Here is a 17,036-nt window from a genome sequence, read left to right on the forward strand (position 1 = left end):
TGAGTTGATTGGATGTCACCTGCTGACCCGGCCAGCAATGTATCTATCCGGAGATAGGCTGGATATTGAACAGGATCTTCTCAAGTCCTGATGAAAGCAATTCCAGCTTCAGTCCGTTCAGTTCAGATCATCCATCAACTGTCTAAAAACATGTCAGACGTTACTTTTTACTTATTCCTCACAGCTGCAGCTCTTTTAACTGGGAAGTTCACAATTTACACAAGGCCGTCTTTCACATCTTGATCAGATAGTTCATCAATCTGTTCCCTGAAGACAAGGGTAACAATCGATTGATCGGAAGTGAACAAAGCAATCCAGATCTACCTTGAGTCAACACTGAACACTGTTTGAGCAAACTCGACAAACTCCCCCAGGAGGAGAAACTTGAAGAGTTGAGCTGAGATTACAGGGGAATGGCTGACAGACATGTTCCTCCCCACCAGGGCTAATGACAGACACCGATAGACACACGAGTCTTACACCCACAGGCCATTTGTAGGCCTCCCTTTACAGTCAATCCCAGCACCTTCCTGTTGCACCTTCTGAACAGTGGAAAGTGTATTTGTGTTTACCTGTCCTAATTTCTCAGTTAAGTATTGGGGGTGACGGGCTGATTCTGGGAGATAGACGTTGGTTAATTTAATATTGCTCTGTTCTTGCAGGACATTGTCGAGGAGACTCCGTTTCACAGACACCAGCTGTAATCACAATAATTGAAGGAGCTGATGTTCGGTTGCACTGTAATTATACAGCTACAAGCAGCAGCAATCCTTACCTATTCTGGTACCGTCAGTATTCCAGTGGATACATGGAATATCTGCTGCAAAGAAACAAATATAGTGAGGACCGAGAAAGATTTCCAGAGGACCGTTTTTCAGCGGAGCTCGATGATTCGATCCGAACCGTCCCGCTGAAAGTATCTAAAACAGAACTGACAGACTCTGCGGTGTACTACTGCACACTGAGACCCACAGAGACACAGAGCTGGGCTGATCCTGTACAAAAACTATCAGAGAGTCGCTCAACATAACAGCAAGTTAGGGAAACATTGTGATCGGAGGTGAGTCTCTGCATTTGTGATTAGACCTTGTACTGTTAATGTTAATATACAGTTATCCTTATTCCTGCAATGTTTCACTTTTCAAATAATGATCTAATTTCCTTTTAAAAGTAACGATTGAATCTATCTCCACCAACATTTTCAGACAGTGTATTATGGAGCATAACATCTCGCTGAATAAAGGCAAAATTCTCTTCCTTTTTCCTCTGTTTCTTTTAGCAAGTATCTATGTGTTTTTGTAGATCGGCAACACCGGACAGCCCGCTTCTACCTCCTTCCGAAAATTCACAAACAAGACTGTCCTGGCAGACCCATCGTTTCAGCCTGTTCCTGCCCCACTGAACTTATTTCTTGCGATCTTGACTCTATCTTTTCAACTGGTCCAGTCTCTTCCCACCTGCATCCGTGACTCTTCTGAAGCCCGACATCATTTTGACAATTTCCGGTTTCCTGGCCCAAACTGCCTCCTGTTCACGATGGACGTCCAATGTTTCTACACCTCCATCCCCCACCAGGAAGGTCTGAGGGCTCACTCCTTCTTCCTTGAACAGAGGTCTTCGTTATGCCTGTCGTTTTGTGGGATATGTCGAACATTCCTTGTTCCAGTCCAAATAAGGCCCCCTCCCCCAACTCTTTTTTCGGTATATTTATGATTGTCTTGGTGCCGTTTCCTGCTCCCACCCCGAACTGGAAATCTTTATCAACTTTGCTTCTAATTTTCACCCTTCTCTCTCCTTTATATGGTCCATCTCCGACACATCCCTTCCCTTCTTTGACGTCTTTGTCTCCATCTCTCGGGATAGGCTGTCTAACATAAACCCACAGACTCCCACAACTACCTCGATTACACTTCTTCACAGCCTACCTCCTGTAAGGACTATAGTCCATTCTCCCAGTTTCTCGGTCTCGAGCGCATCTGTTCTGATGATGCAACCTTCGGCAGTAGCGCTTCTGACCTGTTTTCCTCCTTCCTCAACAGAGCATTCCCCGCACCACCTCCCACCACATCCCACGCCCCGCCCCCCACAACGCCCCACACTGCGTTTGACGGGGCCCTTCAACCGTGCCCGGCCCATTTCCCGCACTTCTGCCATCACCCCTTCCACTCCCTCCCAGAACCGCGAGTGCTCCCCTTCTCCTCACTTTCCACCCCACCAGCCTCCATATCCAAAGGATCATCCTTCACCATTTCTGTCACGTCCAGCATGATGCCAATACCAAACGCAGCTTCCCCTCCCCTCCCATGTCAGCATTCCGAAGGGATCATTCCCTCCCCGACACCCTAGTCCACTCCTCCATTACCCCCAACAAGTCATCCCCTTCCTATTGCTCCCTCCCATGCAATCACTGGAGGTGAAATACCTGCCCCTTTACCTCCTCTCTCCTCACTATCCAAGGCCCCAAACACTCCGTTCAGATGAACCAGCGATTTACTTGTACTTCTTTCAATGCAGTATACTGTATTCGCTGCTTGCAATGCAGTCACCTCTGCACTAGGGAGACCAAAGGCAGATTGGGTGACCGCTTTCTGGAACACCTCTGCTCAGTCCAAAAACATGCCTCGAGCTTCTTGTCGCTTGTCATTTCAATACCCGCACCCGCTCCCACCCATACAAAGCCCCGCCCCCGCCCCCCTCCCCCCCCCACCCCCACTCTGCTCTCTTGCCCACTTCTCTCTCCTGGGCTTGCAGCAGTGTTACATGTGCTGTGGAGAAAGTGGAACCAGTGGATGGATCTTACTTAGGTTTCCAGAAGGCATTTGATAAGGTGCCACATCGAAGGTTATTGCAGAAAATAAAAGCTCATGGTGTCGGGGGTAACATATTGACATGGACAGAAGATTGGTTAGCTAACAGCAACAGAGAGTATGCATAAATAGGTCAGTTTCTGAATGGCAAGATGTAACGAATGGTGTGTCACAGGAATCTGTGCTGGGGCCTCAACTTTTTACAATTTATATAAATGACTTAGATGAAGGGACCGAAGGTATGGTTGCTAAATTTGCTGATGACACAAAGATGGCTGGAAAGTAAGAGGACAAAAGAAGGCTACAAAGGGATGTAGATAGGTTAAGTGAGTGGGCAAAGATCTGGCAAATTGAGTATAATGTGGGAAAGTGTGAGATTGTCCTTTTTGACAGGAAGAATAAAAAAGAAATATGTTATCTAAATGGTGAGGGATTTCCGAGCTGTGAGATGCAGAGGGATCTGGGTGCCCTAGTGCATGAATCGCAAAAGTTTAGTATGCAGATACAGCACATAATTAGGTAAGCGAATAGAATGTTATCGTTTAATTGAATACAAAAGTAAGCAGGGTATGCTTCAGCGTAAAAGGACGTTGGCGTGACCACATCTGGATTACTGTGTACAGTACTGGTCTCCTTATTTAAGGAAGGGTGTAAATGCGTTGGAGTTAGTACAGAGATGGTTTACGAGGTAAATACCTGGAATGGATGGGCTGTCTTGCCAGGAAAGATAGGATAAGCTAGGCTTGTATCCGCTGGAATTTAGAGGAGAAAGAGGCGACTTGATTGAAACATATAATATCCTGAGGGGTCTTGACAGGGTGGATGTGGAAAGGATGCTTCCCCTTGTGGGAGAATCTCGAACAAGGGGTCACTGTTTAAAAATAAGGGGTCGCCCATTTAAGACAGAGATGAGGAGAACTTTTTTCTCTCAGAGGGTCGTCAGTCTTTGAATTTCTCTTCCTCAAAAGGCAGTGGAAACGGAGTCTTTGAATATTATTAAGGCAGAGGTAGATATTTTAGTTCTTTTCATCATTCGTATTTTAACCATGTGTCTGCCCACTTTTTGTTTGTGTTTGTGCTTTTGGCGAGGGCTGTTCATTATTCTGTCATTTAACACCCTCTCTGCACTAATGCTTCGTCTTCCACCACACCCTGAGCACTCTCTTTGCCTTTGCCTTTGCCCCATGACCTCCTTGTCTGTTAATCGCTCTGACCATCTGTCTGATCAACAATTTCCCTTTTGTTACCTTTACCCCCACCCCCGCTTTATTTGTTTATAAGCTATTATATTTCTAACCTTTTCTAGTTCTGATGAAAGGTCAGTGACCTGAAACGTTAACTCTGTTTCTCTCTCCACAGATGCTCAGTATTTCCAGAACGTTTTATCTTTGTTTATATGTTTGCGTCCGGCTGTTACTGACCCTCCCTGACACTGGCAACAGTTTCTCTTTATTCACTCCATCAAAATCCATATATCTTTTTTTCAAATGTCATTCAGTGATCTTTTATTCTGAAATGTTATCCTGCTTTTGTTGGGATTTACTATTCACACTTTCTCTAAATGTTTCTCTCTCTGTCCTTCAGAGAGCGGCCTCGCAGACATCACTCATCAGCCAAAAGAAAATGTGACAGCTCGGGGAGCAGTGAGCTTCACCATGACAAGCTCCTAGACTGAGGTGACGAGAGTTTGCCTGGACTGGTAGTGGGATGGTCTCTCCGTGGATCCGGAGAAATTCTCATCCGCTGCACCGACGGGTTCATTGACAATTCGCCTTTTGCAAGCCGGGTCTTCACCACATCTTTGGTCAAAAAATACACGGCCGTCAGTTAAACAGTTTCACAGGCGACAGCTGCCAATACCAGGAAATACTTCTGAGTCTTAACACCGCACACAGCCGTGTATGTAGGGCAATAGCCTCTGCATAAACTGAAGCTGTTATGACACGAATACTGTGTCAGTGAACTCGCGGTATCATTGTATTTCATGGTAGCTACAGAGTGCAATGGTCTAATGGAGAAACGTAACAATTCTTTCATCCATTTTCCCTCAGTGTATCATAAACGGACAGATTGACAATTTTATCGAACATTGTGCACCCAAAGAAATTATTATTGTTGACCACAAATTAAAAATATCTCGAAAACACTTGGACTCCCAAATTCCTTCATTCCTCCACAAGAGTCAGCGTCAGAGTCAATGACACCATTTCTGGCACAGAATTCCACATTCACACTTCCTACTTTGTGATAAACTTCCTTCTATTTAAAAGTCAATCTTCTGCTGTTTGACAGCTCACACTATTGGCTATCTTTATTGTCGCTGTTTCCACAGGGACCAGCAGAGTTTCTTCTTTGCTTTGTATTGTTACAGTCCATTTTACCCAGGAAGCTCCCAGCAGAAAGGAGGTTCTGTTTGTATTGACTCCATTAATGACTGGGCAGTGGAGGGCTGAAGCTCCCACAATTCACAGCAGCTAGTAGAAGCCTGGGATATCACTGACAGTGAAGTTTCAGTCAATGATATTGCACTGGCGAATGTGTGGGTAGTGCGCCATCTGACATCAGCAAACAAGACCTTCAAGTTTTTGAAAGGAAGAAATGCTGGAAATACTCAGTAGGTCTGGCAGCATCTGTGGAGAAGAAGCAGACTGAATGTTCACTGGAACGGACAGAGATGTGAGCTTGAGAGCGGGGGGACCGTTGAAATGGCAAGCAACCGGAAGCTCGGGGTCATGCTTTCGGACTGGGCGGAGGTGTTCCGCAACGCGGTCACCCAGTTTGTGTTTGGTCTTTCCAATGTAAAGGAGACCACATTGTGAGCAGCGAATACAGTATACTACAGTGAAAGAAGTATGAGTAAATCGCTGATTCACCTGAAATGAGTGTTTGGGGCCTTGAATAGTGAGGAGAGAGGAGGTAAAGGGGCAGGTATTACACCTCCTGCGATTGCAGGGGAAGGTACCTTCGGAAAGGGACGAGGTGGAGTGGGTAATGGAGGAGTGGACCAGGGTGTCGCGGAGGGAATGATCCCTTCAGAATGCAGACATGGGAAGGGAGGGGAAGATGCATTTGGTAGTGGCATCACGCTGGACGTGGCATAAATGGCGCTGGATGATCCCTTGAAATATGGAGACTGATGGGGTGGAAAATGAGGACAAGGGGAACCCTGTCGCGGTTCTGAGAGGGGGGGAAGGAGTGAGGGTAGAGGTGCGGGAAATGGGCCGGACATGGTTGAGGGTCCTGTCAACCACAGGGGGGGGAAATTCTTGGTTGAGGAAAAGGGGAAGTCATATCAGAAGCGCTGTCATGGAAGGTAGCATCATCAGAGCAGATCCATCGGAGACAGAGAAAGTGGGAGAATGGAATGGAGTCCTTACAGGAGGCTGGGTGTGATGAAGTGGAGTCAAGGTGGCTGCGGGAGTCGGTGGGCTTATAATGGATATTAGCAGACAGCCTATCCCCAAAGATGGAAACAGAGAAGTAGAGGAAGGGAAGGGCAGTGTCGGAGATGGACGGTTTCCAATGATATTTCCTGAATCTGTAACTCTGCAATGCAGGAGAATCTCTGACGGAGCAGAAATACAAATCCCACTCCCCCTCCACTGCTGATCCAACCAATGACAAGAATGGACCCGCGGCAGCACTCCCTCCAATAACACAATCGGGTCAGAGCAAGAGCAGCAAACGGAAGTTGTGGGCGAGGATGCCGCAGACTCAAAATGTGAGTGAAGTGTGAGGCGACACTCTGCTGCACTCGGAACTGATTGAGTGGGAATAGTGTCTGTCGAATCTCCAGAATTCTGTGGCTATTCACCACCTGCTTGCTGTTCAGTTGACTGGGAAATTTAGAGTGGAAGGAGAATGAAGGTACCAGAATAATAGAATCTGAGAGCACAGAGTGAGGCCATTCGGCCTATACTCCCGATGCCTCTTTGGAAGAGTTCACTAATTCATACTTCACCCCCTACATTTTTCACATTGTCCTGTTTTGTTGTTCATTTTCAAGTATATACAGACTTCCCTTTCGAAAATTACTGTTCAATCTGCTTCCACCACCCTTTCAAGCAGTACATTCCAAATCTTAACAAATCACCGTGTATTAAATATAACTCAATTTTCCCTGTCATTTTTCAACAACTCTTTTAAATTGGAGTCCTTGGGATACACAATTTTATGCCAGTGGAAACAGTTACGTGCAATCTACTCTATACTGATAGATGGAGAACAACCCCAGCTTTCTCTCGTCCCTCTGCATAAAAGTTCATCATTTTACTTATTCTTTAATCGGAGGTGGGTATCTTTGTTGAGGTCAGTATTTAATACCTGTCTCTACTTGCCTTTGATAAGGTGGTGGTGAGCTCCCTTCTTGAACTACCGCAGTCCTGGGGGTGCAGGTTCACCCACAGTGCTATTAGGAAGGGAGCTCCAGGATTTTGACCCAGCAACAGTGAAGGAACGGCGCTTTAGTTTCAAGTCAGGATGGTGTGTGGTTTGGAGGGGAACGTGCAGCTGTTGGCGTTCCTATGTATCTACCGTCCTTGTCCTTCTAGGTGTTAGAGATCACGGGAATGGAAGGTACTGTCCAAGGCGTCTTGGTGCGTTGCTGCAGTGCATCTTGGAGATGGTAAACACTGCTGCTACTGTGTGTGGGTGGTGGAGTGAGTGAATGCTGAAAGTTGTGGATGTGATGCCGATCAAGCGGGCTGCATTCTCCTGGATGGTGTAGAGCTTCCTGACTGTTGTTGGAGCTGCACGAATACAGGCAAATGGAGGGTATTCCATCACACTCCTGACTTATGCATGTAGGTGGAGGGTAGGCTTTGTGGAGACAGTAAGTTAGTTACTCGCCGCAGAATTCCTCGCCTCTGACCTGCTCTAGTAGCCATAGCACTTTTATGGCTGGTCCAATTCAGTTTCTGGTCAATGATAACCTGCAGAATTAGGTACGTGGGGGATTCAGCAATGGCAATGGTATTGTACATCAAGGGAAGATGGTTCGATTCTCTTTTGTTTGAGATGGTCATTGCCTGGCACCTGCGTTGTGTGAAGTTTACCTGCCACTTATCAGCCCAAGCCTGGATGTTGTCCAGGTCTTGCTGCATCTGGATACGGACTGCCACGAATGGTGCTGAACATTGTGCAATCCTCAGCGACTATACCAATTCTGACCTTATTATTGAAGGAAGGTCATTGACGAAGCAGCTGAGGATGGTCTTTCCTAGGACACTACCCTGAGGAACTCATGCAGTGATGTCCTGGGACTGAGATGATTGACCTCCAACAACCACAACCATCTTCATTTGTCCAGGTATGACTCCAACCAGCGAAAATGTTCCCCCTTGATTCTCATGGGCACCCGTTTTGCTCAGGCTCCTTGATGTTATACTCCTGCTACCATTTTGGTATACTTCCTCCGCACTCGCTTCAATGTCTTGAGATTCTTTTTCAATAGTGGGGACAGCTGTTAAGCTAACAGGCATATAATTTCCTGCTGTCTGTCACAACACTTTTTGCGAGTTTTCAATCCTCTCGGAGGTTTCCAGAATCTGGGGTATTTTGGGAGATTGCAACCAATACATCCACCATCTCTACAGCGACTTCTTTTCAAGGGAGATGGAATGGAGCAAGGTGAGGGGATCTCTCGGCTGGTGTTCAGTGAGTTCAGGAAGATGGTATCAGAGGGAATGGAGCAGGGAGAGAAGATTCCTGGGGTGATCTTCAGTGAGTCCAAGGAGATGGTGTAAGAGGGAATAGAGCAGAACAAAGAGGAAGTTCATCAGAGGCGGAGGGGGGGGGGGGTGGGGGGGGGGGGTGGGGGTGGGGGGGGGGGCTGGGGCGGGGGCGGGGTGGCAGCGGAGGGCAAATAACGAGGTATAGTAGAAATGATGGAGGCAGTGATTCAACATGTGCATAACAGAAAAGTGGACACTGTGTGTATCTGACAGAACAGGTGGACAGTGTGGTTTGTGTATATAACAGTAAATTTGAAGTTAGAGTCTATGTGTCAGAGAGGCCTCAGAATCGGGGCTCATTTCTAACGTATGTCCTCCCTCTTGTGTCTACCAGATCCCAGGCTCTGGGAGTCATCCCAGCAATTAAATTCATTAAAATTCATTGAAACCCTAATTAACTAATTAATTAATAAATAGAGGAGCAACTAACCCGGAGGGAGGAGATTACTGCATTTAATATTTATAGTAGAAATCTTGCGCGAGGGACCATATAGTTAATTGTAACTTTATTTAGTAAGGATTTAATAAGTATTTCTTTTAAATTAATTTATTAATTCGTGCTAGAAATGTCTGTTAAGAGGGGTAAAGTGCTTCACCTGTGAGATGTGGGAGGTCCGTGACACTTCCAGCATTGCGGACAACGTCATCTGCAAGAAGTGTACCCAATTGCAGCTCGTCACAGACCGCATGGATCGGTTGGAGCAGCAATTGGATGCGCTTAGGAGCATGCAGGTGGTGGAAAGCATCATAGACAGGTGTTTTGGAGGCATGGGTACACCCAAGGTGCAGGCAGATGGATGGGTGACCGCTAGAAGGGGCAGGCAGTTAGTGCAGGAATCCACTGTGGCTGTCCACCTCTCTAATAAGTATACCATTTTCGATACTGTTGGGAGGGATGGCCTATCTGGGGAAAACAACAGCAGCAGCCACAGCAGTGGCACCACGGCTGGTTCTGTTGTTCAACAGGGAGAGACAAAGCGCAGAAGAGCATTAGTTCTTGGGTACTCTATGGACAGGGGCACAGATAGGCGCTTCTGAGGTCGTGAAAGAGACTCTCGGATCGTATACTGCCTTCCTGGTGCCAGGGTCAAGGATGTCTCTGAACGGGCAAGGGGCATTCTGAAGCTGTGGGTGAACAGCCAGAGTTTGTGGTACACATAGGTACCAACGACATAGGCAGGAAGAGTGACGGGGTTCTGCAGGAGGAATTCCGGGAGTTGGGTAGTAAGTTACAAAACAGGACATCTAGGGTTGTAATCTCAGGATTACTCCCTGTGCCACGTGCCAGTGAGGCGAGAAATAAGAAGATAGTGCAGCTGAACACGTGGCTAAACAGCTGGTGTAGGAGGGAGGGTTTCAGAGATCTGGATCATTGGGATCCCTTCCGGGGCAGGTGGGACCTGTACAAGAAGGACGGGTTGCATCTAAACTGGAGGGGCACAAATGTCCTGGCCGCAACTTTTGCAAGCGTCACTCGGGAGGGTTTAAACTAGTGTGGCAGGGGGGTGGGAACAAGAGCAGTTGGTCAGCAGGTGAAACAACTGAGGGGGAACTAGTAAATAAGGCCAGTAAGACTGAGAGGAAGAGCAGGCAGGGAGATGTTGCTGAGCACAGCGGGACTGGTGGTCTGAAGTGCATTTGTTTCAATGCGAGAAGTATAACAGGTAAGGCAGATGAAATTAAAGCTTGGATTAGTACTTGATGTTGTTGCTATTACAGAGATTTGGTTGAGGGAAGGGCAGGATTGGCAGCTAAATGTTCCAGGATTTAGAAGCTTCAGGCGGGATAGAGGGGGGTGTAAAAGGGGTGGGGGAGTTGCATTACTGGTTAAGGAGAATATCACAGCTGTACTGCGGGAGGATACCTCGGAAATCTCATGCAGCGAGGCAATATGTAGTGCTCAGGAATAGGACGGGTGCAGTCACAATGTAGGGGGTTTAATACAGGCCTCCCAACAGCCAGCGGTGGAGAGAGAAGCATATATGTGGATAGATTTTGGAAAGATGTAAAAGCAACATGGTTGTTGTGAGCGGTAATTTTAACTTAACCTATATTGACTGTGACTCAATTAGTGCAAGGCGCTTGGATGGGGCAGAATTTTGGAGGAGCATCCAGGGGGGCTTCTTGAAACAATGTGTTGATTGTCCAACGAGAGAAGGGGCCGTACCGTACCTGGTATTGGGGAATGAGCCCAGCCAGGTGGTCGATGTTTCTGCAAGGGAGCATTTCTGGAACGGTAGCCATAATTCAGTAAGTTTTAAGGTACTTGTGGATAAGGATAAAAGTAGTCCTCCGGTGAAGGTGCTAAATTGGAGGAAGGCTAATTATAACAATAATAGGCAGGAACTGAAGCATTTAGATTGGGGGCGGCTGTCTGAGGGTCAATCAACATCTGACATGTGGGAGTCTTTCAAACGTCAGTTGGTTAGAATCCAGGACCGGCATGTTCCTGTGAGGATGAAAGATAAGTTTGGCAAGTTTCGGGTACCTTGGATAACGAGGGATATTGTGAGCTTACTGAAAAAGTAAAAGGAAGCATTCGTAAGGGCGAGAAGGATGGGAACATACGAAGCCCTTGAGGAATATAACGAAAGTAGAAAGCAACTTAAGCAAGGAATCAGGAGGGTTAAAAGCGGTCATGAAAAGTCTTTGACAAACAGGATTAAGGAGAATCCCACGGCTTTATATCCGTATATAAAGAACAAGAGGTTAGCCAGGGTAAGGGTTGGCCCACTCAAGGACAGAGGAGGGAATCTATGCGTGGAGCCTGAGGAAGTGTGCGAGGTACTAAATGAGTACTTTGTATCAGTATTCACCCAAGAGAAGGACTTGGTGGATGATGAGTCCGGGGAAGGGAGTGTAGATAGTCTGGGATATGTCGATATCAAAAAGGAGGAGGTGTTGGGCGTCTTGAAAAACATTAAGATAAAGATGTCCCCAGGGCCTGATGGGATCTACCCCAGAATACTGAGGGAGGCAAGGGAGGAAATTGCTGGAGCCTTGAAAGAAATCTTTGTATCCTCATTGGCTACAGGTGAGGTCCCAGAGGACAGGAGAATAGCCAATGTTGTTCCTTTGTTTAAGAAGGGTGGTAAGGATAATCCAGGAAATTGGAGGCCGGTGAGCCTTACGTCAGTGGTAGGGAAATTATAAGAGAAGATTCTTCGGGACCGAATTTATTCCCATTTGGCAACAAATGGACTTATTAGCGAGAGGCAGCATGGTTTTGTGAAAGAGAGGTCGTGTCTCACTAACTTGATCGTGTTGTTTGAGGAAGTGATGAAGATGATTGATGAAGGAAGGGCAGTGGAAGTTGTCTACATGGACTTCAGTAAAGCCTTTGACAAAGTCCTTCATAGCAGATTGGTACAAAAGGTGAAGTTACATGGGATCAGAGGTGAGCTGGCAAGATGGATGCAGAACTGGCTCGGTCATAGAAGACAGAGTGTAGCAGTGGAAGGGTGTTTTTCTGAATGGAGGACTGTGACTAATTGTGTTTTGCAGGGATCAGTGCTGGGACCTTTGCTGTTTTCAGTATATGTAAATGATTTGGAGGGAAATGTAGCTGGTCTGATGAGTAAGTTTCCGGATGACACAAAGGTTGGTGGAGTTGAGGATAGTGATGAGGATTGTCAGAGGTTACAGCAGGATATAGATCAGTTGGAGACATAGGCAGAGAAATGGCAGTTGGAGTTTAATCCAGACAAATGTGAGGTAATGCATTTTGGAAGGTCCAATACAAGTGGGAAGTATCCAGTAATAGCAGAACCCTTAGGAGTATTGACAGGCAGAGAGATCTGGGCGTACAGGTCCAAAGATCACTGAAAGTGGCAACGCAGGTGGATAAGGTAGTCAAGAAGGCAGATGGCATGCTTGCCTTCATCGGTTGGGGCATAGAGTATAAGAATTGGCAAGTTGTGCTGCAGCTGCACAGACCCTCAGTTAGGCCACACTTGGAATATTGCATACAATTCTAGTCGCCATACCACCAGAAGTATGTGGAGGCTTTGGAGAGGGTACAGAAGAGGTTTACCAGGATGTGGCCTGGTCAGGAGGGTATTAGCTACCAGGAGAGGTTGGATAAACTCGAATTGTTTTCACTGGAACGACGGAGGTGGAGGGGTGAAATGATAGAGGTTTACAAAGTTATGAGTTGCATGGACAGAGTGCTTAGTCGGAAGGTTTTTCCCAGGGTGGAAGAGTCAGTTACTAGACGACATAGCTTTAAGGTATGAGGGGCAAAGTTTAAAGGGGATGTGCGAGGCAAGCTCTTTACACAGAGGGTGGTGAGTGCCTGGAACCTGCTGCCGGGGGAGGTGGTGGAAGCAGGTACGATAGCGATGTTTAAGAGGCATCTTGACAAATGCACGAATAGGATGGGAATAGAGGGATACGGTCCCCGGATGTGCAAAAGGTTTTAGTTTTGACAGGCATTATTCATTTTTCTTTGAATTGTGCCTCCTTCTTTGTCTAATAGGCTTCAGGATTAGGAAGTCATTCCCAGGGGTTGTCCTCTCTGATGTATTCAATAGTTCCTTGAATGTGGGCTCCCTGTTGTGGCAGATTGACCCCAGGCTCTTGGAATAATTCGCAGCATTTATTCTTAATGGTCTATCGTTCCAGATATTCATTAGTCTTGAGGAATCATTCCCAGGGTTTAATGTCTCTCGTGTCTGTGTTATATTTTTAACCTGGTCTGTGCCTGCCCTGGGAGCGTTTGCTGGTGCAGTGTAGAGGGAGCTTTACTGTGTATCTAACCCGGGCTGTGCCTGTCCTGAGAGTGTGTTTTGCGGCAGTGTGAAGGGAGCTGTCCTCTGCATTATCCCGTGCACTACCGATCCTGGGAATTTTTGATGGACATTATTCTTTCATATACTATACTGTATCAGCCTATGATGGAGCAGGACGCTGCTCCTTAATGCAACGTGGCACCTGCCTGTGACAGACTATAAGATGGGAGGTGCTCCTCTTCGCTGTGCGGCCATTCTGTGCCCGGGCATTGGCATTTTGAGGCAGAAGGAAAGGTGTCTTTATTCTGATGGGCCACTGGATGGCGCAACAGCACCATCACCGAAAGACTTTTGGTTCAAACACAAACCAGACAGGACTGGTGGAAAATAGCTGTCAGGAAAAGGAAAAATGTGTAATCGGTAAAATGGAGTGTGTGAATGGGCCTTGGAGCAAGGAATTCAGCAAAGTCAAGTTAGTCCATTTGTTACTCAAGATTTATTAACAATTTCAAAAAAAACATTTTACAGAAACATTTTTAAAGGGTCCAAAGTGAATTTAGCACCTGTGAGTCACATTGAGGACAAAACACATGCGATCTGAGCTGTAGACTACTTCTAAAATTGTTGCAGATTAGAGAGAAAACAGGGGCTCAACATAAAGAGAAGGAAACAGTTGCGAATAAGGAATAGTTATTTATTTACAGATGAAATTCAAACTATTGTGAAACTCGAAGGCGCATAGATATTATAGGTAAGATTATCTGACACAATTCAAAGAGAAAAACGGAAACAATGTTTATGATCTTCTCAGCTACAGATTCTGAACCATAAACTGACGGCAATTTACTTTTACAGTTTGTTTGATAATACAGAGATGTTAAAAAATAAGGAAAATCCAGGGCGGCCAAAATTCGATCGATCACTTAACCTGTAAAATAGGGATAAAAGAATGAAGCAGAGATTTCGTGGTCTTGGACATTCATCTCAGAACTATGAAATTTTAGAGATTTGTTAAACCGCTTCATTTAATTTGAAATGTGAGTGGATTGAATATTCTCACCTTCACCAGAGTGACGGCAGCGCTGTAGAAAATGCTCAGGAAGAACAGGATGATGAATGTTGAAGCGGTTGTCCAGATGTTGCCGCTCTCTTCCTCATTGTCTTCAATCCAGATGTGGCCTGAGTAATCTTCGGGTTTTTAGAGGAGAAATATATTTAGATCGTTCATTAATCCAGGATATAAGATTGTCAATTTGCACTCGCAGAGTTCTTCCTTAAGCCATTATTTTGCTCTCTAATTTAATTTTCAGTTTGTATCCATTGTGAAGTTAATCACTCTCAGCAATCTACCTCTGTTACTAACCCCACAGCCATTCTTCCCATATGATCCTCGTCCAGGCCCTGTTGGAAAATATGATATTTCTTTCTTCAGGGTCAGGCGCTATTCTAGTCTGGATCAATCTTGTTCTATCATTCGGGATATCGATGGAATTTTACTGATCAATATCGATAGTTTTGAGATTTTCATTGGTGCTGGGTAAGAGATTGGATGCGAGTTCTAATCTTGTTTATTTGTGATGGAAGTTGTTGGTCAATCATTAACTGACCTCAGTTTCTAAGTGAAAACTTTGCTTCACTGTGTTTGTAGGTCCAACATGTATGAGGGAATATGTTGGAGAAGGTGCCCATTCAAACAGTGCATTTGAATGCTACTTTCACATATAGCCTGGTGCTTTTGTTTGTACGCTTTAATACATGTGTATGTGTGCATAAGTATCTGTTACTTTGCATCACTCAGTGCGTGTCCATGGCTTGTGTGTGTGAGATTTAATGTATGTTTCAATGCGTTCCTTTGTGCACCCGCCTGTGAATGTATCAATGTGCGTATTTATAACTTGATGCCCATGTGTTGTGTCCCTGTATGTTAGTATGTGCTTATGTGCCAATGTGTATCAATGTGTGTTTTCAAGTGGCCGCGTGTGTGTGTATGTGCATGTGCGTGTGTATAAAATATATCATCCTTAATGTTTTGTCTTCATTCATCCATGTGTGTGCATGAGCATGATAATGTTTGTTTTTGTGTGTGGTTTGGTCCCCATGCGTGCTTTATGTTGTGAGCTTTTGTGTTGACAGATGTCTTTATGTTTTCCTGTGTGTCAATGTGTGTTTATGTTTCCATGTGTGCGTATGAGTTTGTTAATGTTTGTTTTTGTGTGCTTCTGTCCCCATAAGTGTGATAATGCTTCTGCTTTTGTGTTGATGTCTACGTTTATGCATTAATATGTGTGATTATGTGTACATGTGTGCTAATGTGTGTGTTATGTGCATGTTTTTGCATCCATGTACGTGTCATAATGTTAATGTTGGTGTCTATTTGTGTGTGAGTGATCGTGTTAATGTGTCTGTTTAAATGTTTGTGTGCAGATGTGTTAGTCTGTTAATGTGTGAGTATGTTTCCATCTAGCTGTGTTTATGTCAATGATTATGAAAGCTTTTCCGTCTATGTTTCTGTGTTTGTGAGACTGTACTAATGTGTACATTTATGTTTATTTTTGCGTGGGTGACTTTGAAGTGTTTATATCTGCGTTTGAGTCTGTTTGTGTGTGTAGGTGTAATTGTGTGGTTGTGCATTTGAGTGTGTTTATGTGTGTGTTTTTGTCTGTGTGCCTGCGCATCTTTATTCTTGTTCAAAGTTTTACAGAGAATAAATAACCGGGTCTGACCCTGACGGTGTGCATTATGGAGAATATTCTTCACTGTTCTTTGTATAAATGTATTCTGTGCGAGATGTCATCTGACATCATCTGAATGACTGCAACAATGTAACTGATGGATAAAAACTGAAGTTATGGAAATGCTCAGCAGGTCAGACAGCAGCTGTGGACAGAGAAGCAGAATTAACGTTTCAGGTCGGTGCCCTTTTCACACACCTGAAATGTTAACCCTGCTTCTCTCTCCACAGATGCTGCCTGACCTGCTGAGTATTTAAGCATCTTCTGTTTTTATTTCAGATTTCCCCTATCTGCAATATTTTGCTTTTATTTCCATGAAACTGATGGGCCTCAGAAACATCAGGAACAGGAGACGATTAAATCTTCAGCTAGGTTTAGATGATTATGTTATTAGAATTTAACAGGGAAACCGTGAACGATATTACGTTACATAAATATATATTTTACAATGTGATTCCCATGTGGAAAGTTTAAAATCTTCGCACACTGCGCTCGAAGCCGACTTTGTACTGATGGCATTTGAGTCCATTTAATAGAGAGCAGGGGGAGTGGGAGTATAAGGTTTACAAATGTCCTTGCCCCTTTTTCTGTTGGAGGAAACGTGGCGAGGAGCTACAGTCAGTTCACAATTCTCTTTACCGTCTGTCTGTTGCAGAAGTACCGTTGCAGTGGATTCACAAGTACCCTTTCCTCTTCTCTGTTTGGAAAGTGGGGTACAGTGTTATAGTAAATTCCTCTTCCCCCTCTTTCTGATGGGGGATTTTGGGAGGACTTCACATTCGTGTGTGGCCATCACTTCAGTTCCCAGTGCGCATGATGCTTCAACTAAAAACTGACCCTATTCTGAAGGGATGGCCAACATGAGAAGCAGGTACACCGAGATCTAAATGCACTGCGTATTTTTGTTGGTAAGGAGAAATGTCCAGATTCCCCATCTCCTCCTCCCCGGCCCCCCACCCCTGTCCCCCTCTAATGCTCCCCACCGCCTCCGCCTCCTCCAACGGGAGGAAAGTTACTGAAATTCTTCCACAGAAT

At 45.4% G+C, this 17,036-nt stretch overlaps 1 long non-coding RNA gene across 1 annotated transcript; it reads right to left on the reverse strand.

The window, feature by feature from the left end:
• Positions 1–13,746: 13,746 nt before the first annotated feature.
• LOC137348926 (uncharacterized) lies at positions 13,747–16,097 on the reverse strand. Its single transcript, XR_010969139.1, has 2 exons — positions 14,330–16,097; positions 13,747–14,197 (listed from the first exon to the last, which is right to left on the reverse strand). It is a non-coding gene; the product is annotated as an uncharacterized lncRNA (long non-coding RNA).
• Between the last annotated feature and the right edge of the window lie 939 nt (positions 16,098–17,036).

This window comes from Heterodontus francisci, chromosome 34 (assembly GCF_036365525.1).
Source record: "Heterodontus francisci isolate sHetFra1 chromosome 34, sHetFra1.hap1, whole genome shotgun sequence".
Lineage (NCBI taxonomy): Eukaryota > Metazoa > Chordata > Chondrichthyes > Heterodontiformes > Heterodontidae > Heterodontus > Heterodontus francisci.